Below are 19,759 nucleotides of genomic sequence, written 5' to 3' on the forward strand. Positions count from 1 at the left end.
GCTGCAAGGCTCCACTAGTGACTCCAGTGATGATTCCTGCTGAAAATCTTGTTGATTTCACAATGAATTCAGACAGTGATTTGCTGATTTGAGACGTGCTCCACCGGAGACTCCAGTAAAGTGACCATTAATCCCTGTAAAATCCTGCTGAAATCTGGTTGATTTCACTTTGGATTCAGACAGTGATTTGAGACTTGCTGCACTAGTGACTCCAGTGATAAGTAAACACAACTTTGTTTGTGCTCCATTGTCAGGAGCCTCTGTCCAACTACTTTTCTTTTCACACAAGTACATGAGGCTCAGCCAATTGGCAGAGCCTGCCAAAAATATGGTCAACTCATTGTTGTTCCTCTCCACGGAAGTCTTTAGTAAAAGGCGAAAGACTTATGCGTATTGAAGAGAAACCAAAGTCAGTTGCGGAATCAGGTGGCAGGCAGCCTTATATCCCAGTCGCAACAGTGATCCCTCTTGTGGTTGGGACTGGTTGAGCTGCGGTTGTCCAATGCCAAACCCATTCCCCAGCACCAGCCATCAAAAACTCATTGATTTGTTTACAAGCAAAAGTGTAAAGTCCTGCTGAAATGTGCTTGATTTCACTTTGGATTCAGACAGTGATTTGCTGATTTGAGACGTGCTCCACTGGAGACTCCAGCGCAGTGATGATTAATGCTGAAATCTGGTTGATTTCACTTTGGATTCAGACAGTGATTTGCTGATTGTAGACTCCCTCCACCGGAGACTCCAGTGCAGTGGTGATTAATCCGTGTAAAATCCTGCTGAAATGTGGTTGATTTCACTAGGGATTCAGACAGTGATGATTAAACGGGACACCTGGTTTTTCTTTGACTTCAATATCAGGGGAGAGCGCGAACGCAGTCCCCCACTACCACAAATTATGCAGTCGAGATTCCCACATTTGGGGAATTCGCAGTGGTCAGCACAGTCGCAGTGCAATGACTGAGCCTCGCCCTGGGTGAACCACCTTCTTGATCATGGTATCTCCCCTGCCAGGTAAGTATGAGTTGGTGGTGACAGAGGCAGGGACGGTATTCCCAGTCACAGCATTTGTGGTGACGGTTCGCAGATGGCACCGTCCTCACAGATCGGTGAAGTTAAAATCAGTGATTTGAGACTTGCAAAACAAAGGCACTATTGATGAGTAAGCATAAGTCACTTGCCAAAAGCCTCAGTCTTAAAAACTATGTGGAGGTGAGACTTGTTTTACTCAAAGCAGAAATCATTTCCAACACCACACCACTGATTCAGGTTACCATTTCTTTTATTTTCCACAATTTAAAGGGTGCACCGTTCCCGGAGGTGCTGCAATACCGGGTCGATGCTTGGAGTGAACGGAGCAAGCCCCTTTTTCATCTCCCAGAGCTAAAAATCGGCTTAATATGTAGTCCTCGTATAGAGGACATATCAGATATTAAACTGATAAGAACAGATACTACACTTGATCTTAGCCAAAAGGCCGAGAAGCGATAACACCAAACTGTTTGTTTGCAGACCCAACGTACCAGCACATATCTCAATTGTCGCGGTGCGGTTCTTTCAACTGGGCGTAGCAGTCGCTTGCTACTTAACAACCCACTCCCCACGCTGCCCCCGTCCTCAAAAAAGCTAAAATCATTGATTTGTTTACAAGCAAAAGTGTAAACTCCTGCTGAAATCTGGTTGATTTCACTGTTGTTTCAGACACTAGAGACTCCAGTGATGATTAATCACTGTAAAGTCCTGCTGAAAATCTTGTTGATTTCACAATGGATTCAGACAGAGATTTGAGACTTGCTGCAAGGCTCCACTAGTGACTCCAGTGATGATTCCTGCTGAAAATCTTGTTGATTTCACAATGAATTCAGACAGTGATTTGCTGATTTGAGACGTGCTCCACCGGAGACTCCAGTAAAGTGACCATTAATCCCTGTAAAATCCTGCTGAAATCTGGTTGATTTCACTTTGGATTCAGACAGTGATTTGAGACTTGCTGCACTAGTGACTCCAGTGATAAGTAAACACAACTTTGTTTGTGCTCCATTGTCAGGAGCCTCTGTCCAACTACTTTTCTTTTCACACAAGTACATGAGGTTCAGCCAATTGGCAGAGCCTGCCAAAAATATGGTCAACTCATTGTTGTTCCTCTCCACGGAAGTCTTTAGTAAAAGGCGAAAGACTTATGCGTATTGAAGAGAAACCAAAGTCAGTTGCGGAATCAGGTGGCAGGCAGCCTTATATCCCAGTCGCAACAGTGATCCCTCTTGTGGTTGGGACTGGTTGAGCTGCGGTTGTCCAATGCCAAACCCATTCCCCAGCACCAGCCATCAAAAACTCATTGATTTGTTTACAAGCAAAAGTGTAAAGTCCTGCTGAAATGTGCTTGATTTCACTTTGGATTCAGACAGTGATTTGCTGATTTGAGACGTGCTCCACTGGAGACTCCAGCGCAGTGATGATTAATGCTGAAATCTGGTTGATTTCACTTTGGATTCAGACAGTGATTTGCTGATTGTAGACTCCCTCCACCGGAGACTCCAGTGCAGTGGTGATTAATCCGTGTAAAATCCTGCTGAAATGTGGTTGATTTCACTAGGGATTCAGACAGTGATGATTAAACGGGACACCTGGTTTTTCTTTGACTTCAATATCAGGGGAGAGCGCGAACGCAGTCCCCCACTACCACAAATTATGCAGTCGAGATTCCCACATTTGGGGAATTCGCAGTGGTCAGCACAGTCGCAGTGCAATGACTGAGCCTCGCCCTGGGTGAACCACCTTCTTGATCATGGTATCTCCCCTGCCAGGTAAGTATGAGTTGGTGGTGACAGAGGCAGGGACGGTATTCCCAGTCACAGCATTTGTGGTGACGGTTCGCAGATGGCACCGTCCTCACAGATCGGTGAAGTTAAAATCAGTGATTTGAGACTTGCAAAACAAAGGCACTATTGATGAGTAAGCATAAGTCACTTGCCAAAAGCCTCAGTCTTAAAAACTATGTGGAGGTGAGACTTGTTTTACTCAAAGCAGAAATCATTTCCAACACCACACCACTGATTCAGGTTACCATTTCTTTTATTTTCCACAATTTAAAGGGTGCACCGTTCCCGGAGGTGCTGCAATACCGGGTCGATGCTTGGAGTGAACGGAGCAAGCCCCTTTTTCATCTCCCAGAGCTAAAAATCGGCTTAATATGTAGTCCTCGTATAGAGGACATATCAGATATTAAACTGATAAGAACAGATACTACACTTGATCTTAGCCAAAAGGCCGAGAAGCGATAACACCAAACTGTTTGTTTGCAGACCCAACGTACCAGCACATATCTCAATTGTCGCGGTGCGGTTCTTTCAACTGGGCGTAGCAGTCGCTTGCTACTTAACAACCCACTCCCCACGCTGCCCCCGTCCTCAAAAAAGCTAAAATCATTGATTTGTTTACAAGCAAAAGTGTAAACTCCTGCTGAAATCTGGTTGATTTCACTGTTGTTTCAGACACTAGAGACTCCAGTGATGATTAATCACTGTAAAGTCCTGCTGAAAATCTTGTTGATTTCACAATGGATTCAGACAGAGATTTGAGACTTGCTGCAAGGCTCCACTAGTGACTCCAGTGATGATTCCTGCTGAAAATCTTGTTGATTTCACAATGAATTCAGACAGTGATTTGCTGATTTGAGACGTGCTCCAGCGGAGACTCCAGTAAAGTGACCATTAATCCCTGTAAAATCCTGCTGAAATCTGGTTGATTTCACTTTGGATTCAGACAGTGATTTGAGACTTGCTGCACTAGTGACTCCAGTGATAAGTAAACACAACTTTGTTTGTGCTCCATTGTCAGGAGCCTCTGTCCGACTACTTTTCTTTTCACACAAGTACATGAGGCTCAGCCAATTGGCAGAGCCTGCCAAAAATATGGTCAACTCATTGTTGTTCCTCTCCACGGAAGTCTTTAGTAAAAGGCGAAAGACTTATGCGTATTGAAGAGAAACCAAAGTCAGTTGCGGAATCAGGTGGCAGGCAGCCTTATATCCCAGTCGCAACAGTGATCCCTCTTGTGGTTGGGACTGGTTGAGCTGCGGTTGTCCAATGCCAAACCCATTCCCCAGCACCAGCCATCAAAAACTCATTGATTTGTTTACAAGCAAAAGTGTAAAGTCCTGCTGAAATGTGCTTGATTTCACTTTGGATTCAGACAGTGATTTGCTGATTTGAGACGTGCTCCACTGGAGACTCCAGCGCAGTGATGATTAATGCTGAAATCTGGTTGATTTCACTTTGGATTCAGACAGTGATTTGCTGATTGTAGACTCCCTCCACCGGAGACTCCAGTGCAGTGGTGATTAATCCGTGTAAAATCCTGCTGAAATGTGGTTGATTTCACTAGGGATTCAGACAGTGATGATTAAACGGGACACCTGGTTTTTCTTTGACTTCAATATCAGGGGAGAGCGCGAACGCAGTCCCCCACTACCACAAATTATGCAGTCGAGATTCCCACATTTGGGGAATTCGCAGTGGTCAGCACAGTCGCAGTGCAATGACTGAGCCTCGCCCTGGGTGAACCACCTTCTTGATCATGGTATCTCCCCTGCCAGGTAAGTATGAGTTGGTGGTGACAGAGGCAGGGACGGTATTCCCAGTCACAGCATTTGTGGTGACGGTTCGCAGATGGCACCGTCCTCACAGATCGGTGAAGTTAAAATCAGTGATTTGAGACTTGCAAAACAAAGGCACTATTGATGAGTAAGCATAAGTCACTTGCCAAAAGCCTCAGTCTTAAAAACTATGTGGAGGTGAGACTTGTTTTACTCAAAGCAGAAATCATTTCCAACACCACACCACTGATTCAGGTTACCATTTCTTTTATTTTCCACAATTTAAAGGGTGCACCGTTCCCAGAGGTGCTGCAATACCGGGCCGATGCTTGGAGTGAACGGAGCAAGCCCCTTTTTCATCTCCCAGAGCTAAAAATCGGCTTAATATGTAGTCCTCGTATAGAGGACATATCAGATATTAAACTGATAAGAACAGATACTACACTTGATCTTAGCCAAAAGGCCGAGAAGCGATAACACCAAACTGTTTGTTTGCAGACCCAACGTACCAGCACATATCTCAATTGTCGCGGTGCGGTTCTTTCAACTGGGCGTAGCAGTCGCTTGCTACTTAACAACCCACTCCCCACGCTGCCCCCGTCCTCAAAAAAGCTAAAATCATTGATTTGTTTACAAGCAAAAGTGTAAACTCCTGCTGAAATCTGGTTGATTTCACTGTTGTTTCAGACACTAGAGACTCCAGTGATGATTAATCACTGTAAAGTCCTGCTGAAAATCTTGTTGATTTCACAATGGATTCAGACAGAGATTTGAGACTTGCTGCAAGGCTCCACTAGTGACTCCAGTGATGATTCCTGCTGAAAATCTTGTTGATTTCACAATGAATTCAGACAGTGATTTGCTGATTTGAGACGTGCTCCACCGGAGACTCCAGTAAAGTGACCATTAATCCCTGTAAAATCCTGCTGAAATCTGGTTGATTTCACTTTGGATTCAGACAGTGATTTGAGACTTGCTGCACTAGTGACTCCAGTGATAAGTAAACACAACTTTGTTTGTGCTCCATTGTCAGGAGCCTCTGTCCAACTACTTTTCTTTTCACACAAGTACATGAGGCTCAGCCAATTGGCAGAGCCTGCCAAAAATATGGTCAACTCATTGTTGTTCCTCTCCACGGAAGTCTTTAGTAAAAGGCGAAAGACTTATGCGTATTGAAGAGAAACCAAAGTCAGTTGCGGAATCAGGTGGCAGGCAGCCTTATATCCCAGTCGCAACAGTGATCCCTCTTGTGGTTGGGACTGGTTGAGCTGCGGTTGTCCAATGCCAAACCCATTCCCCAGCACCAGCCATCAAAAACTCATTGATTTGTTTACAAGCAAAAGTGTAAAGTCCTGCTGAAATGTGCTTGATTTCACTTTGGATTCAGACAGTGATTTGCTGATTTGAGACGTGCTCCACTGGAGACTCCAGCGCAGTGATGATTAATGCTGAAATCTGGTTGATTTCACTTTGGATTCAGACAGTGATTTGCTGATTGTAGACTCCCTCCACCGGAGACTCCAGTGCAGTGGTGATTAATCCGTGTAAAATCCTGCTGAAATGTGGTTGATTTCACTAGGGATTCAGACAGTGATGATTAAACGGGACACCTGGTTTTTCTTTGACTTCAATATCAGGGGAGAGCGCGAACGCAGTCCCCCACTACCACAAATTATGCAGTCGAGATTCCCACATTTGGGGAATTCGCAGTGGTCAGCACAGTCGCAGTGCAATGACTGAGCCTCGCCCTGGGTGAACCACCTTCTTGATCATGGTATCTCCCCTGCCAGGTAAGTATGAGTTGGTGGTGACAGAGGCAGGGACGGTATTCCCAGTCACAGCATTTGTGGTGACGGTTCGCAGATGGCACCGTCCTCACAGATCGGTGAAGTTAAAATCAGTGATTTGAGACTTGCAAAACAAAGGCACTATTGATGAGTAAGCATAAGTCACTTGCCAAAAGCCTCAGTCTTAAAAACTATGTGGAGGTGAGACTTGTTTTACTCAAAGCAGAAATCATTTCCAACACCACACCACTGATTCAGGTTACCATTTCTTTTATTTTCCACAATTTAAAGGGTGCACCGTTCCCGGAGGTGCTGCAATACCGGGTCGATGCTTGGAGTGAACGGAGCAAGCCCCTTTTTCATCTCCCAGAGCTAAAAATCGGCTTAATATGTAGTCCTCGTATAGAGGACATATCAGATATTAAACTGATAAGAACAGATACTACACTTGATCTTAGCCAAAAGGCCGAGAAGCGATAACACCAAACTGTTTGTTTGCAGACCCAACGTACCAGCACATATCTCAATTGTCGCGGTGCGGTTCTTTCAACTGGGCGTAGCAGTCGCTTGCTACTTAACAACCCACTCCCCACGCTGCCCCCGTCCTCAAAAAAGCTAAAATCATTGATTTGTTTACAAGCAAAAGTGTAAACTCCTGCTGAAATCTGGTTGATTTCACTGTTGTTTCAGACACTAGAGACTCCAGTGATGATTAATCACTGTAAAGTCCTGCTGAAAATCTTGTTGATTTCACAATGGATTCAGACAGAGATTTGAGACTTGCTGCAAGGCTCCACTAGTGACTCCAGTGATGATTCCTGCTGAAAATCTTGTTGATTTCACAATGAATTCAGACAGTGATTTGCTGATTTGAGACGTGCTCCACCGGAGACTCCAGTAAAGTGACCATTAATCCCTGTAAAATCCTGCTGAAATCTGGTTGATTTCACTTTGGATTCAGACAGTGATTTGAGACTTGCTGCACTAGTGACTCCAGTGATAAGTAAACACAACTTTGTTTGTGCTCCATTGTCAGGAGCCTCTGTCCAACTACTTTTCTTTTCACACAAGTACATGAGGCTCAGCCAATTGGCAGAGCCTGCCAAAAATATGGTCAACTCATTGTTGTTCCTCTCCACGGAAGTCTTTAGTAAAAGGCGAAAGACTTATGCGTATTGAAGAGAAACCAAAGTCAGTTGCGGAATCAGGTGGCAGGCAGCCTTATATCCCAGTCGCAACAGTGATCCCTCTTGTGGTTGGGACTGGTTGAGCTGCGGTTGTCCAATGCCAAACCCATTCCCCAGCACCAGCCATCAAAAACTCATTGATTTGTTTACAAGCAAAAGTGTAAAGTCCTGCTGAAATGTGCTCGATTTCACTTTGGATTCAGACAGTGATTTGCTGATTTGAGACGTGCTCCACTGGAGACTCCAGCGCAGTGATGATTAATGCTGAAATCTGGTTGATTTCACTTTGGATTCAGACAGTGATTTGCTGATTGTAGACTCCCTCCACCGGAGACTCCAGTGCAGTGGTGATTAATCCGTGTAAAATCCTGCTGAAATGTGGTTGATTTCACTAGGGATTCAGACAGTGATGATTAAACGGGACACCTGGTTTTTCTTTGACTTCAATATCAGGGGAGAGCGCGAACGCAGTCCCCCACTACCACAAATTATGCAGTCGAGATTCCCACATTTGGGGAATTCGCAGTGGTCAGCACAGTCGCAGTGCAATGACTGAGCCTCGCCCTGGATGAACCACCTTCTTGATCATGGTATCTCCCCTGCCAGGTAAGTATGAGTTGGTGGTGACAGAGGCAGGGACGGTATTCCCAGTCACAGCATTTGTGGTGACGGTTCGCAGATGGCACCGTCCTCACAGATCGGTGAAGTTAAAATCAGTGATTTGAGACTTGCAAAACAAAGGCACTATTGATGAGTAAGCATAAGTCACTTGCCAAAAGCCTCAGTCTTAAAAACTATGTGGAGGTGAGACTTGTTTTACTCAAAGCAGAAATCATTTCCAACACCACACCACTGATTCAGGTTACCATTTCTTTTATTTTCCACAATTTAAAGGGTGCACCGTTCCCGGAGGTGCTGCAATACCGGGTCGATGCTTGGAGTGAACGGAGCAAGCCCCTTTTTCATCTCCCAGAGCTAAAAATCGGCTTAATATGTAGTCCTCGTATAGAGGACATATCAGATATTAAACTGATAAGAACAGATACTACACTTGATCTTAGCCAAAAGGCCGAGAAGCGATAACACCAAACTGTTTGTTTGCAGACCCAACGTACCAGCACATATCTCAATTGTCGCGGTGCGGTTCTTTCAACTGGGCGTAGCAGTCGCTTGCTACTTAACAACCCACTCCCCACGCTGCCCCCGTCCTCAAAAAAGCTAAAATCATTGATTTGTTTACAAGCAAAAGTGTAAACTCCTGCTGAAATCTGGTTGATTTCACTGTTGTTTCAGACACTAGAGACTCCAGTGATGATTAATCACTGTAAAGTCCTGCTGAAAATCTTGTTGATTTCACAATGGATTCAGACAGAGATTTGAGACTTGCTGCAAGGCTCCACTAGTGACTCCAGTGATGATTCCTGCTGAAAATCTTGTTGATTTCACAATGAATTCAGACAGTGATTTGCTGATTTGAGACGTGCTCCACCGGAGACTCCAGTAAAGTGACCATTAATCCCTGTAAAATCCTGCTGAAATCTGGTTGATTTCACTTTGGATTCAGACAGTGATTTGAGACTTGCTGCACTAGTGACTCCAGTGATAAGTAAACACAACTTTGTTTGTGCTCCATTGTCAGGAGCCTCTGTCCAACTACTTTTCTTTTCACACAAGTACATGAGGCTCAGCCAATTGGCAGAGCCTGCCAAAAATATGGTCAACTCATTGTTGTTCCTCTCCACGGAAGTCTTTAGTAAAAGGCGAAAGACTTATGCGTATTGAAGAGAAACCAAAGTCAGTTGCGGAATCAGGTGGCAGGCAGCCTTATATCCCAGTCGCAACAGTGATCCCTCTTGTGGTTGGGACTGGTTGAGCTGCGGTTGTCCAATGCCAAACCCATTCCCCAGCACCAGCCATCAAAAACTCATTGATTTGTTTACAAGCAAAAGTGTAAAGTCCTGCTGAAATGTGCTTGATTTCACTTTGGATTCAGACAGTGATTTGCTGATTTGAGACGTGCTCCACTGGAGACTCCAGCGCAGTGATGATTAATGCTGAAATCTGGTTGATTTCACTTTGGATTCAGACAGTGATTTGCTGATTGTAGACTCCCTCCACCGGAGACTCCAGTGCAGTGGTGATTAATCCGTGTAAAATCCTGCTGAAATGTGGTTGATTTCACTAGGGATTCAGACAGTGATGATTAAACGGGACACCTGGTTTTTCTTTGACTTCAATATCAGGGGAGAGCGCGAACGCAGTCCCCCACTACCACAAATTATGCAGTCGAGATTCCCACATTTGGGGAATTCGCAGTGGTCAGCACAGTCGCAGTGCAATGACTGAGCCTCGCCCTGGGTGAACCACCTTCTTGATCATGGTATCTCCCCTGCCAGGTAAGTATGAGTTGGTGGTGACAGAGGCAGGGACGGTATTCCCAGTCACAGCATTTGTGGTGACGGTTCGCAGATGGCACCGTCCTCACAGATCGGTGAAGTTAAAATCAGTGATTTGAGACTTGCAAAACAAAGGCACTATTGATGAGTAAGCATAAGTCACTTGCCAAAAGCCTCAGTCTTAAAAACTATGTGGAGGTGAGACTTGTTTTACTCAAAGCAGAAATCATTTCCAACACCACACCACTGATTCAGGTTACCATTTCTTTTATTTTCCACAATTTAAAGGGTGCACCGTTCCCGGAGGTGCTGCAATACCGGGCCGATGCTTGGAGTGAACGGAGCAAGCCCCTTTTTCATCTCCCAGAGCTAAAAATCGGCTTAATATGTAGTCCTCGTATAGAGGACATATCAGATATTAAACTGATAAGAACAGATACTACACTTGATCTTAGCCAAAAGGCCGAGAAGCGATAACACCAAACTGTTTGTTTGCAGACCCAACGTACCAGCACATATCTCAATTGTCGCGGTGCGGTTCTTTCAACTGGGCGTAGCAGTCGCTTGCTACTTAACAACCCACTCCCCACGCTGCCCCCGTCCTCAAAAAAGCTAAAATCATTGATTTGTTTACAAGCAAAAGTGTAAACTCCTGCTGAAATCTGGTTGATTTCACTGTTGTTTCAGACACTAGAGACTCCAGTGATGATTAATCACTGTAAAGTCCTGCTGAAAATCTTGTTGATTTCACAATGGATTCAGACAGAGATTTGAGACTTGCTGCAAGGCTCCACTAGTGACTCCAGTGATGATTCCTGCTGAAAATCTTGTTGATTTCACAATGAATTCAGACAGTGATTTGCTGATTTGAGACGTGCTCCACCGGAGACTCCAGTAAAGTGACCATTAATCCCTGTAAAATCCTGCTGAAATCTGGTTGATTTCACTTTGGATTCAGACAGTGATTTGAGACTTGCTGCACTAGTGACTCCAGTGATAAGTAAACACAACTTTGTTTGTGCTCCATTGTCAGGAGCCTCTGTCCAACTACTTTTCTTTTCACACAAGTACATGAGGCTCAGCCAATTGGCAGAGCCTGCCAAAAATATGGTCAACTCATTGTTGTTCCTCTCCACGGAAGTCTTTAGTAAAAGGCGAAAGACTTATGCGTATTGAAGAGAAACCAAAGTCAGTTGCGGAATCAGGTGGCAGGCAGCCTTATATCCCAGTCGCAACAGTGATCCCTCTTGTGGTTGGGACTGGTTGAGCTGCGGTTGTCCAATGCCAAACCCATTCCCCAGCACCAGCCATCAAAAACTCATTGATTTGTTTACAAGCAAAAGTGTAAAGTCCTGCTGAAATGTGCTTGATTTCACTTTGGATTCAGACAGTGATTTGCTGATTTGAGACGTGCTCCACTGGAGACTCCAGCGCAGTGATGATTAATGCTGAAATCTGGTTGATTTCACTTTGGATTCAGACAGTGATTTGCTGATTGTAGACTCCCTCCACCGGAGACTCCAGTGCAGTGGTGATTAATCCTTGTAAAATCCTGCTGAAATGTGGTTGATTTCACTAGGGATTCAGACAGTGATGATTAAACGGGACACCTGGTTTTTCTTTGACTTCAATATCAGGGGAGAGCGCGAACGCAGTCCCCCACTACCACAAATTATGCAGTCGAGATTCCCACATTTGGGGAATTCGCAGTGGTCAGCACAGTCGCAGTGCAATGACTGAGCCTCGCCCTGGGTGAACCACCTTCTTGATCATGGTATCTCCCCTGCCAGGTAAGTATGAGTTGGTGGTGACAGAGGCAGGGACGGTATTCCCAGTCACAGCATTTGTGGTGACGGTTCGCAGATGGCACCGTCCTCACAGATCGGTGAAGTTAAAATCAGTGATTTGAGACTTGCAAAACAAAGGCACTATTGATGAGTAAGCATAAGTCACTTGCCAAAAGCCTCAGTCTTAAAAACTATGTGGAGGTGAGACTTGTTTTACTCAAAGCAGAAATCATTTCCAACACCACACCACTGATTCAGGTTACCATTTCTTTTATTTTCCACAATTTAAAGGGTGCACCGTTCCCGGAGGTGCTGCAATACCGGGCCGATGCTTGGAGTGAACGGAGCAAGCCCCTTTTTCATCTCCCAGAGCTAAAAATCGGCTTAATATGTAGTCCTCGTATAGAGGACATATCAGATATTAAACTGATAAGAACAGATACTACACTTGATCTTAGCCAAAAGGCCGAGAAGCGATAACACCAAACTGTTTGTTTGCAGACCCAACGTACCAGCACATATCTCAATTGTCGCGGTGCGGTTCTTTCAACTGGGCGTAGCAGTCGCTTGCTACTTAACAACCCACTCCCCACGCTGCCCCCGTCCTCAAAAAAGCTAAAATCATTGATTTGTTTACAAGCAAAAGTGTAAACTCCTGCTGAAATCTGGTTGATTTCACTGTTGTTTCAGACACTAGAGACTCCAGTGATGATTAATCACTGTAAAGTCCTGCTGAAAATCTTGTTGATTTCACAATGGATTCAGACAGAGATTTGAGACTTGCTGCAAGGCTCCACTAGTGACTCCAGTGATGATTCCTGCTGAAAATCTTGTTGATTTCACAATGAATTCAGACAGTGATTTGCTGATTTGAGACGTGCTCCACCGGAGACTCCAGTAAAGTGACCATTAATCCCTGTAAAATCCTGCTGAAATCTGGTTGATTTCACTTTGGATTCAGACAGTGATTTGAGACTTGCTGCACTAGTGACTCCAGTGATAAGTAAACACAACTTTGTTTGTGCTCCATTGTCAGGAGCCTCTGTCCAACTACTTTTCTTTTCACACAAGTACATGAGGCTCAGCCAATTGGCAGAGCCTGCCAAAAATATGGTCAACTCATTGTTGTTCCTCTCCACGGAAGTCTTTAGTAAAAGGCGAAAGACTTATGCGTATTGAAGAGAAACCAAAGTCAGTTGCGGAATCAGGTGGCAGGCAGCCTTATATCCCAGTCGCAACAGTGATCCCTCTTGTGGTTGGGACTGGTTGAGCTGCGGTTGTCCAATGCCAAACCCATTCCCCAGCACCAGCCATCAAAAACTCATTGATTTGTTTACAAGCAAAAGTGTAAAGTCCTGCTGAAATGTGCTTGATTTCACTTTGGATTCAGACAGTGATTTGCTGATTTGAGACGTGCTCCACTGGAGACTCCAGCGCAGTGATGATTAATGCTGAAATCTGGTTGATTTCACTTTGGATTCAGACAGTGATTTGCTGATTGTAGACTCCCTCCACCGGAGACTCCAGTGCAGTGGTGATTAATCCTTGTAAAATCCTGCTGAAATGTGGTTGATTTCACTAGGGATTCAGACAGTGATGATTAAACGGGACACCTGGTTTTTCTTTGACTTCAATATCAGGGGAGAGCGCGAACGCAGTCCCCCACTACCACAAATTATGCAGTCGAGATTCCCACATTTGGGGAATTCGCAGTGGTCAGCACAGTCGCAGTGCAATGACTGAGCCTCGCCCTGGGTGAACCACCTTCTTGATCATGGTATCTCCCCTGCCAGGTAAGTATGAGTTGGTGGTGACAGAGGCAGGGACGGTATTCCCAGTCACAGCATTTGTGGTGACGGTTCGCAGATGGCACCGTCCTCACAGATCGGTGAAGTTAAAATCAGTGATTTGAGACTTGCAAAACAAAGGCACTATTGATGAGTAAGCATAAGTCACTTGCCAAAAGCCTCAGTCTTAAAAACTATGTGGAGGTGAGACTTGTTTTACTCAAAGCAGAAATCATTTCCAACACCACACCACTGATTCAGGTTACCATTTCTTTTATTTTCCACAATTTAAAGGGTGCACCGTTCCCGGAGGTGCTGCAATACCGGGCCGATGCTTGGAGTGAACGGAGCAAGCCCCTTTTTCATCTCCCAGAGCTAAAAATCGGCTTAATATGTAGTCCTCGTATAGAGGACATATCAGATATTAAACTGATAAGAACAGATACTACACTTGATCTTAGCCAAAAGGCCGAGAAGCGATAACACCAAACTGTTTGTTTGCAGACCCAACGTACCAGCACATATCTCAATTGTCGCGGTGCGGTTCTTTCAACTGGGCGTAGCAGTCGCTTGCTACTTAACAACCCACTCCCCACGCTGCCCCCGTCCTCAAAAAAGCTAAAATCATTGATTTGTTTACAAGCAAAAGTGTAAACTCCTGCTGAAATCTGGTTGATTTCACTGTTGTTTCAGACACTAGAGACTCCAGTGATGATTAATCACTGTAAAGTCCTGCTGAAAATCTTGTTGATTTCACAATGGATTCAGACAGAGATTTGAGACTTGCTGCAAGGCTCCACTAGTGACTCCAGTGATGATTCCTGCTGAAAATCTTGTTGATTTCACAATGAATTCAGACAGTGATTTGCTGATTTGAGACGTGCTCCACCGGAGACTCCAGTAAAGTGACCATTAATCCCTGTAAAATCCTGCTGAAATCTGGTTGATTTCACTTTGGATTCAGACAGTGATTTGAGACTTGCTGCACTAGTGACTCCAGTGATAAGTAAACACAACTTTGTTTGTGCTCCATTGTCAGGAGCCTCTGTCCAACTACTTTTCTTTTCACACAAGTACATGAGGCTCAGCCAATTGGCAGAGCCTGCCAAAAATATGGTCAACTCATTGTTGTTCCTCTCCACGGAAGTCTTTAGTAAAAGGCGAAAGACTTATGCGTATTGAAGAGAAACCAAAGTCAGTTGCGGAATCAGGTGGCAGGCAGCCTTATATCCCAGTCGCAACAGTGATCCCTCTTGTGGTTGGGACTGGTTGAGCTGCGGTTGTCCAATGCCAAACCCATTCCCCAGCACCAGCCATCAAAAACTCATTGATTTGTTTACAAGCAAAAGTGTAAAGTCCTGCTGAAATGTGCTTGATTTCACTTTGGATTCAGACAGTGATTTGCTGATTTGAGACGTGCTCCACTGGAGACTCCAGCGCAGTGATGATTAATGCTGAAATCTGGTTGATTTCACTTTGGATTCAGACAGTGATTTGCTGATTGTAGACTCCCTCCACCGGAGACTCCAGTGCAGTGGTGATTAATCCTTGTAAAATCCTGCTGAAATGTGGTTGATTTCACTAGGGATTCAGACAGTGATGATTAAACGGGACACCTGGTTTTTCTTTGACTTCAATATCAGGGGAGAGCGCGAACGCAGTCCCCCACTACCACAAATTATGCAGTCGAGATTCCCACATTTGGGGAATTCGCAGTGGTCAGCACAGTCGCAGTGCAATGACTGAGCCTCGCCCTGGGTGAACCACCTTCTTGATCATGGTATCTCCCCTGCCAGGTAAGTATGAGTTGGTGGTGACAGAGGCAGGGACGGTATTCCCAGTCACAGCATTTGTGGTGACGGTTCGCAGATGGCACCGTCCTCACAGATCGGTGAAGTTAAAATCAGTGATTTGAGACTTGCAAAACAAAGGCACTATTGATGAGTAAGCATAAGTCACTTGCCAAAAGCCTCAGTCTTAAAAACTATGTGGAGGTGAGACTTGTTTTACTCAAAGCAGAAATCATTTCCAACACCACACCACTGATTCAGGTTACCATTTCTTTTATTTTCCACAATTTAAAGGGTGCACCGTTCCCGGAGGTGCTGCAATACCGGGCCGATGCTTGGAGTGAACGGAGCAAGCCCCTTTTTCATCTCCCAGAGCTAAAAATCGGCTTAATATGTAGTCCTCGTATAGAGGACATATCAGATATTAAACTGATAAGAACAGATACTACACTTGATCTTAGCCAAAAGGCCGAGAAGCGATAACACCAAACTGTTTGTTTGCAGACCCAACGTACCAGCACATATCTCAATTGTCGCGGTGCGGTTCTTTCAACTGGGCGTAGCAGTCGCTTGCTACTTAACAACCCACTCCCCACGCTGCCCCCGTCCTCAAAAAAGCTAAAATCATTGATTTGTTTACAAGCAAAAGTGTAAACTCCTGCTGAAATCTGGTTGATTTCACTGTTGTTTCAGACACTAGAGACTCCAGTGATGATTAATCACTGTAAAGTCCTGCTGAAAATCTTGTTGATTTCACAATGGATTCAGACAGAGATTTGAGACTTGCTGCAAGGCTCCACTAGTGACTCCAGTGATGATTCCTGCTGAAAATCTTGTTGATTTCACAATGAATTCAGACAGTGATTTGCTGATTTGAGACGTGCTCCACCGGAGACTCCAGTAAAGTGACCATTAATCCCTGTAAAATCCTGCTGAAATCTGGTTGATTTCACTTTGGATTCAGACAGTGATTTGAGACTTGCTGCACTAGTGACTCCAGTGATAAGTAAACACAACTTTGTTTGTGCTCCATTGTCAGGAGCCTCTGTCCAACTACTTTTCTTTTCACACAAGTACATGAGGCTCAGCCAATTGGCAGAGCCTGCCAAAAATATGGTCAACTCATTGTTGTTCCTCTCCACGGAAGTCTTTAGTAAAAGGCGAAAGACTTATGCGTATTGAAGAGAAACCAAAGTCAGTTGCGGAATCAGGTGGCAGGCAGCCTTATATCCCAGTCGCAACAGTGATCCCTCTTGTGGTTGGGACTGGTTGAGCTGCGGTTGTCCAATGCCAAACCCATTCCCCAGCACCAGCCATCAAAAACTCATTGATTTGTTTACAAGCAAAAGTGTAAAGTCCTGCTGAAATGTGCTTGATTTCACTTTGGATTCAGACAGTGATTTGCTGATTTGAGACGTGCTCCACTGGAGACTCCAGCGCAGTGATGATTAATGCTGAAATCTGGTTGATTTCACTTTGGATTCAGACAGTGATTTGCTGATTGTAGACTCCCTCCACCGGAGACTCCAGTGCAGTGGTGATTAATCCGTGTAAAATCCTGCTGAAATGTGGTTGATTTCACTAGGGATTCAGACAGTGATGATTAAACGGGACACCTGGTTTTTCTTTGACTTCAATATCAGGGGAGAGCGCGAACGCAGTCCCCCACTACCACAAATTATGCAGTCGAGATTCCCACATTTGGGGAATTCGCAGTGGTCAGCACAGTCGCAGTGCAATGACTGAGCCTCGCCCTGGGTGAACCACCTTCTTGATCATGGTATCTCCCCTGCCAGGTAAGTATGAGTTGGTGGTGACAGAGGCAGGGACGGTATTCCCAGTCACAGCATTTGTGGTGACGGTTCGCAGATGGCACCGTCCTCACAGATCGGTGAAGTTAAAATCAGTGATTTGAGACTTGCAAAACAAAGGCACTATTGATGAGTAAGCATAAGTCACTTGCCAAAAGCCTCAGTCTTAAAAACTATGTGGAGGTGAGACTTGTTTTACTCAAAGCAGAAATCATTTCCAACACCACACCACTGATTCAGGTTACCATTTCTTTTATTTTCCACAATTTAAAGGGTGCACCGTTCCCGGAGGTGCTGCAATACCGGGCCGATGCTTGGAGTGAACGGAGCAAGCCCCTTTTTCATCTCCCAGAGCTAAAAATCGGCTTAATATGTAGTCCTCGTATAGAGGACATATCAGATATTAAACTGATAAGAACAGATACTACACTTGATCTTAGCCAAAAGGCCGAGAAGCGATAACACCAAACTGTTTGTTTGCAGACCCAACGTACCAGCACATATCTCAATTGTCGCGGTGCGGTTCTTTCAACTGGGCGTAGCAGTCGCTTGCTACTTAACAACCCACTCCCCACGCTGCCCCCGTCCTCAAAAAAGCTAAAATCATTGATTTGTTTACAAGCAAAAGTGTAAACTCCTGCTGAAATCTGGTTGATTTCACTGTTGTTTCAGACACTAGAGACTCCAGTGATGATTAATCACTGTAAAGTCCTGCTGAAAATCTTGTTGATTTCACAATGGATTCAGACAGAGATTTGAGACTTGCTGCAAGGCTCCACTAGTGACTCCAGTGATGATTCCTGCTGAAAATCTTGTTGATTTCACAATGAATTCAGACAGTGATTTGCTGATTTGAGACGTGCTCCACCGGAGACTCCAGTAAAGTGACCATTAATCCCTGTAAAATCCTGCTGAAATCTGGTTGATTTCACTTTGGATTCAGACAGTGATTTGAGACTTGCTGCACTAGTGACTCCAGTGATAAGTAAACACAACTTTGTTTGTGCTCCATTGTCAGGAGCCTCTGTCCAACTACTTTTCTTTTCACACAAGTACATGAGGCTCAGCCAATTGGCAGAGCCTGCCAAAAATATGGTCAACTCATTGTTGTTCCTCTCCACGGAAGTCTTTAGTAAAAGGCGAAAGACTTATGCGTATTGAAGAGAAACCAAAGTCAGTTGCGGAATCAGGTGGCAGGCAGCCTTATATCCCAGTCGCAACAGTGATCCCTCTTGTGGTTGGGACTGGTTGAGCTGCGGTTGTCCAATGCCAAACCCATTCCCCAGCACCAGCCATCAAAAACTCATTGATTTGTTTACAAGCAAAAGTGTAAAGTCCTGCTGAAATGTGCTTGATTTCACTTTGGATTCAGACAGTGATTTGCTGATTTGAGACGTGCTCCACTGGAGACTCCAGCGCAGTGATGATTAATGCTGAAATCTGGTTGATTTCACTTTGGATTCAGACAGTGATTTGCTGATTGTAGACTCCCTCCACCGGAGACTCCAGTGCAGTGGTGATTAATCCGTGTAAAATCCTGCTGAAATGTGGTTGATTTCACTAGGGATTCAGACAGTGATGATTAAACGGGACACCTGGTTTTTCTTTGACTTCAATATCAGGGGAGAGCGCGAACGCAGTCCCCCACTACCACAAATTATGCAGTCGAGATTCCCACATTTGGGGAATTCGCAGTGGTCAGCACAGTCGCAGTGCAATGACTGAGCCTCGCCCTGGGTGAACCACCTTCTTGATCATGGTATCTCCCCTGCCAGGTAAGTATGAGTTGGTGGTGACAGAGGCAGGGACGGTATTCCCAGTCACAGCATTTGTGGTGACGGTTCGCAGATGGCACCGTCCTCACAGATCGGTGAAGTTAAAATCAGTGATTTGAGACTTGCAAAACAAAGGCACTATTGATGAGTAAGCATAAGTCACTTGCCAAAAGCCTCAGTCTTAAAAACTATGTGGAGGTGAGACTTGTTTTACTCAAAGCAGAAATCATTTCCAACACCACACCACTGATTCAGGTTACCATTTCTTTTATTTTCCACAATTTAAAGGGTGCACCGTTCCCGGAGGTGCTGCAATACCGGGTCGATGCTTGGAGTGAACGGAGCAAGCCCCTTTTTCATCTCCCAGAGCTAAAAATCGGCTTAATATGTAGTCCTCGTATAGAGGACATATCAGATATTAAACTGATAAGAACAGATACTACACTTGATCTTAGCCAAAAGGCCGAGAAGCGATAACACCAAACTGTTTGTTTGCAGACCCAACGTACCAGCACATATCTCAATTGTCGCGGTGCGGTTCTTTCAACTGGGCGTAGCAGTCGCTTGCTACTTAACAACCCACTCCCCACGCTGCCCCCGTCCTCAAAAAAGCTAAAATCATTGATTTGTTTACAAGCAAAAGTGTAAACTCCTGCTGAAATCTGGTTGATTTCACTGTTGTTTCAGACACTAGAGACTCCAGTGATGATTAATCACTGTAAAGTCCTGCTGAAAATCTTGTTGATTTCACAATGGATTCAGACAGAGATTTGAGACTTGCTGCAAGGCTCCACTAGTGACTCCAGTGATGATTCCTGCTGAAAATCTTGTTGATTTCACAATGAATT

The 19,759-nt window shown here is 44.8% G+C and overlaps 33 non-coding genes across 33 annotated transcripts; all 33 read right to left on the reverse strand.

Moving 5' to 3' along the window:
- Positions 1–298: 298 nt before the first annotated feature.
- On the reverse strand, positions 299–413 carry LOC144386688 (U5 spliceosomal RNA). Its single transcript, XR_013452401.1, has one exon. It is a non-coding gene; the product is annotated as a U5 spliceosomal RNA (small nuclear RNA).
- A 442-nt stretch (positions 414–855) lies between these two features.
- On the reverse strand, positions 856–1,019 carry LOC144386417 (U1 spliceosomal RNA). Its single transcript, XR_013452133.1, has one exon. It is a non-coding gene; the product is annotated as a U1 spliceosomal RNA (small nuclear RNA).
- Positions 1,020–1,295: 276 nt separating this feature from the next.
- On the reverse strand, positions 1,296–1,486 carry LOC144386533 (U2 spliceosomal RNA). The gene has a single exon (XR_013452249.1). It is a non-coding gene; the product is annotated as a U2 spliceosomal RNA (small nuclear RNA).
- Positions 1,487–2,088: 602 nt separating this feature from the next.
- On the reverse strand, positions 2,089–2,203 carry LOC144386716 (U5 spliceosomal RNA). The gene has a single exon (XR_013452429.1). It is a non-coding gene; the product is annotated as a U5 spliceosomal RNA (small nuclear RNA).
- A 442-nt stretch (positions 2,204–2,645) lies between these two features.
- LOC144386418 (U1 spliceosomal RNA) lies at positions 2,646–2,809 on the reverse strand. Its single transcript, XR_013452134.1, has one exon. It is a non-coding gene; the product is annotated as a U1 spliceosomal RNA (small nuclear RNA).
- Positions 2,810–3,085: 276 nt separating this feature from the next.
- On the reverse strand, positions 3,086–3,276 carry LOC144386534 (U2 spliceosomal RNA). The gene has a single exon (XR_013452250.1). It is a non-coding gene; the product is annotated as a U2 spliceosomal RNA (small nuclear RNA).
- A 602-nt stretch (positions 3,277–3,878) lies between these two features.
- LOC144386689 (U5 spliceosomal RNA) lies at positions 3,879–3,993 on the reverse strand. Its single transcript, XR_013452402.1, has one exon. It is a non-coding gene; the product is annotated as a U5 spliceosomal RNA (small nuclear RNA).
- A 442-nt stretch (positions 3,994–4,435) lies between these two features.
- On the reverse strand, positions 4,436–4,599 carry LOC144386419 (U1 spliceosomal RNA). The gene has a single exon (XR_013452135.1). It is a non-coding gene; the product is annotated as a U1 spliceosomal RNA (small nuclear RNA).
- Positions 4,600–4,875: 276 nt separating this feature from the next.
- LOC144386579 (U2 spliceosomal RNA) lies at positions 4,876–5,066 on the reverse strand. The gene has a single exon (XR_013452295.1). It is a non-coding gene; the product is annotated as a U2 spliceosomal RNA (small nuclear RNA).
- Positions 5,067–5,668: 602 nt separating this feature from the next.
- Positions 5,669–5,783, reverse strand: LOC144386690 (U5 spliceosomal RNA). The gene has a single exon (XR_013452403.1). It is a non-coding gene; the product is annotated as a U5 spliceosomal RNA (small nuclear RNA).
- Positions 5,784–6,225: 442 nt separating this feature from the next.
- LOC144386421 (U1 spliceosomal RNA) lies at positions 6,226–6,389 on the reverse strand. Its single transcript, XR_013452137.1, has one exon. It is a non-coding gene; the product is annotated as a U1 spliceosomal RNA (small nuclear RNA).
- Positions 6,390–6,665: 276 nt separating this feature from the next.
- On the reverse strand, positions 6,666–6,856 carry LOC144386535 (U2 spliceosomal RNA). Its single transcript, XR_013452251.1, has one exon. It is a non-coding gene; the product is annotated as a U2 spliceosomal RNA (small nuclear RNA).
- Positions 6,857–7,458: 602 nt separating this feature from the next.
- Positions 7,459–7,573, reverse strand: LOC144386691 (U5 spliceosomal RNA). The gene has a single exon (XR_013452404.1). It is a non-coding gene; the product is annotated as a U5 spliceosomal RNA (small nuclear RNA).
- A 442-nt stretch (positions 7,574–8,015) lies between these two features.
- On the reverse strand, positions 8,016–8,179 carry LOC144386465 (U1 spliceosomal RNA). The gene has a single exon (XR_013452181.1). It is a non-coding gene; the product is annotated as a U1 spliceosomal RNA (small nuclear RNA).
- A 276-nt stretch (positions 8,180–8,455) lies between these two features.
- LOC144386536 (U2 spliceosomal RNA) lies at positions 8,456–8,646 on the reverse strand. The gene has a single exon (XR_013452252.1). It is a non-coding gene; the product is annotated as a U2 spliceosomal RNA (small nuclear RNA).
- A 602-nt stretch (positions 8,647–9,248) lies between these two features.
- On the reverse strand, positions 9,249–9,363 carry LOC144386692 (U5 spliceosomal RNA). The gene has a single exon (XR_013452405.1). It is a non-coding gene; the product is annotated as a U5 spliceosomal RNA (small nuclear RNA).
- A 442-nt stretch (positions 9,364–9,805) lies between these two features.
- Positions 9,806–9,969, reverse strand: LOC144386422 (U1 spliceosomal RNA). Its single transcript, XR_013452138.1, has one exon. It is a non-coding gene; the product is annotated as a U1 spliceosomal RNA (small nuclear RNA).
- A 276-nt stretch (positions 9,970–10,245) lies between these two features.
- Positions 10,246–10,436, reverse strand: LOC144386565 (U2 spliceosomal RNA). Its single transcript, XR_013452281.1, has one exon. It is a non-coding gene; the product is annotated as a U2 spliceosomal RNA (small nuclear RNA).
- A 602-nt stretch (positions 10,437–11,038) lies between these two features.
- On the reverse strand, positions 11,039–11,153 carry LOC144386693 (U5 spliceosomal RNA). The gene has a single exon (XR_013452406.1). It is a non-coding gene; the product is annotated as a U5 spliceosomal RNA (small nuclear RNA).
- Positions 11,154–11,595: 442 nt separating this feature from the next.
- LOC144386423 (U1 spliceosomal RNA) lies at positions 11,596–11,759 on the reverse strand. The gene has a single exon (XR_013452139.1). It is a non-coding gene; the product is annotated as a U1 spliceosomal RNA (small nuclear RNA).
- Positions 11,760–12,035: 276 nt separating this feature from the next.
- LOC144386566 (U2 spliceosomal RNA) lies at positions 12,036–12,226 on the reverse strand. Its single transcript, XR_013452282.1, has one exon. It is a non-coding gene; the product is annotated as a U2 spliceosomal RNA (small nuclear RNA).
- A 602-nt stretch (positions 12,227–12,828) lies between these two features.
- Positions 12,829–12,943, reverse strand: LOC144386694 (U5 spliceosomal RNA). The gene has a single exon (XR_013452407.1). It is a non-coding gene; the product is annotated as a U5 spliceosomal RNA (small nuclear RNA).
- A 442-nt stretch (positions 12,944–13,385) lies between these two features.
- On the reverse strand, positions 13,386–13,549 carry LOC144386424 (U1 spliceosomal RNA). The gene has a single exon (XR_013452140.1). It is a non-coding gene; the product is annotated as a U1 spliceosomal RNA (small nuclear RNA).
- Positions 13,550–13,825: 276 nt separating this feature from the next.
- On the reverse strand, positions 13,826–14,016 carry LOC144386567 (U2 spliceosomal RNA). The gene has a single exon (XR_013452283.1). It is a non-coding gene; the product is annotated as a U2 spliceosomal RNA (small nuclear RNA).
- Positions 14,017–14,618: 602 nt separating this feature from the next.
- Positions 14,619–14,733, reverse strand: LOC144386695 (U5 spliceosomal RNA). The gene has a single exon (XR_013452408.1). It is a non-coding gene; the product is annotated as a U5 spliceosomal RNA (small nuclear RNA).
- A 442-nt stretch (positions 14,734–15,175) lies between these two features.
- LOC120813938 (U1 spliceosomal RNA) lies at positions 15,176–15,339 on the reverse strand. Its single transcript, XR_005711121.1, has one exon. It is a non-coding gene; the product is annotated as a U1 spliceosomal RNA (small nuclear RNA).
- A 276-nt stretch (positions 15,340–15,615) lies between these two features.
- Positions 15,616–15,806, reverse strand: LOC120813930 (U2 spliceosomal RNA). Its single transcript, XR_005711115.2, has one exon. It is a non-coding gene; the product is annotated as a U2 spliceosomal RNA (small nuclear RNA).
- A 602-nt stretch (positions 15,807–16,408) lies between these two features.
- LOC120813936 (U5 spliceosomal RNA) lies at positions 16,409–16,523 on the reverse strand. The gene has a single exon (XR_005711119.1). It is a non-coding gene; the product is annotated as a U5 spliceosomal RNA (small nuclear RNA).
- A 442-nt stretch (positions 16,524–16,965) lies between these two features.
- Positions 16,966–17,129, reverse strand: LOC120813939 (U1 spliceosomal RNA). Its single transcript, XR_005711122.2, has one exon. It is a non-coding gene; the product is annotated as a U1 spliceosomal RNA (small nuclear RNA).
- Positions 17,130–17,405: 276 nt separating this feature from the next.
- LOC120813931 (U2 spliceosomal RNA) lies at positions 17,406–17,596 on the reverse strand. The gene has a single exon (XR_005711116.2). It is a non-coding gene; the product is annotated as a U2 spliceosomal RNA (small nuclear RNA).
- A 602-nt stretch (positions 17,597–18,198) lies between these two features.
- LOC120813935 (U5 spliceosomal RNA) lies at positions 18,199–18,313 on the reverse strand. The gene has a single exon (XR_005711118.1). It is a non-coding gene; the product is annotated as a U5 spliceosomal RNA (small nuclear RNA).
- Positions 18,314–18,755: 442 nt separating this feature from the next.
- On the reverse strand, positions 18,756–18,919 carry LOC120813937 (U1 spliceosomal RNA). Its single transcript, XR_005711120.1, has one exon. It is a non-coding gene; the product is annotated as a U1 spliceosomal RNA (small nuclear RNA).
- Positions 18,920–19,195: 276 nt separating this feature from the next.
- Positions 19,196–19,386, reverse strand: LOC120813940 (U2 spliceosomal RNA). The gene has a single exon (XR_005711124.1). It is a non-coding gene; the product is annotated as a U2 spliceosomal RNA (small nuclear RNA).
- Between the last annotated feature and the right edge of the window lie 373 nt (positions 19,387–19,759).

The sequence above is a fragment of the Gasterosteus aculeatus genome, chromosome 13 (genome assembly GCF_964276395.1).
Source record: "Gasterosteus aculeatus chromosome 13, fGasAcu3.hap1.1, whole genome shotgun sequence".
NCBI lineage: Eukaryota > Metazoa > Chordata > Actinopteri > Perciformes > Gasterosteidae > Gasterosteus > Gasterosteus aculeatus.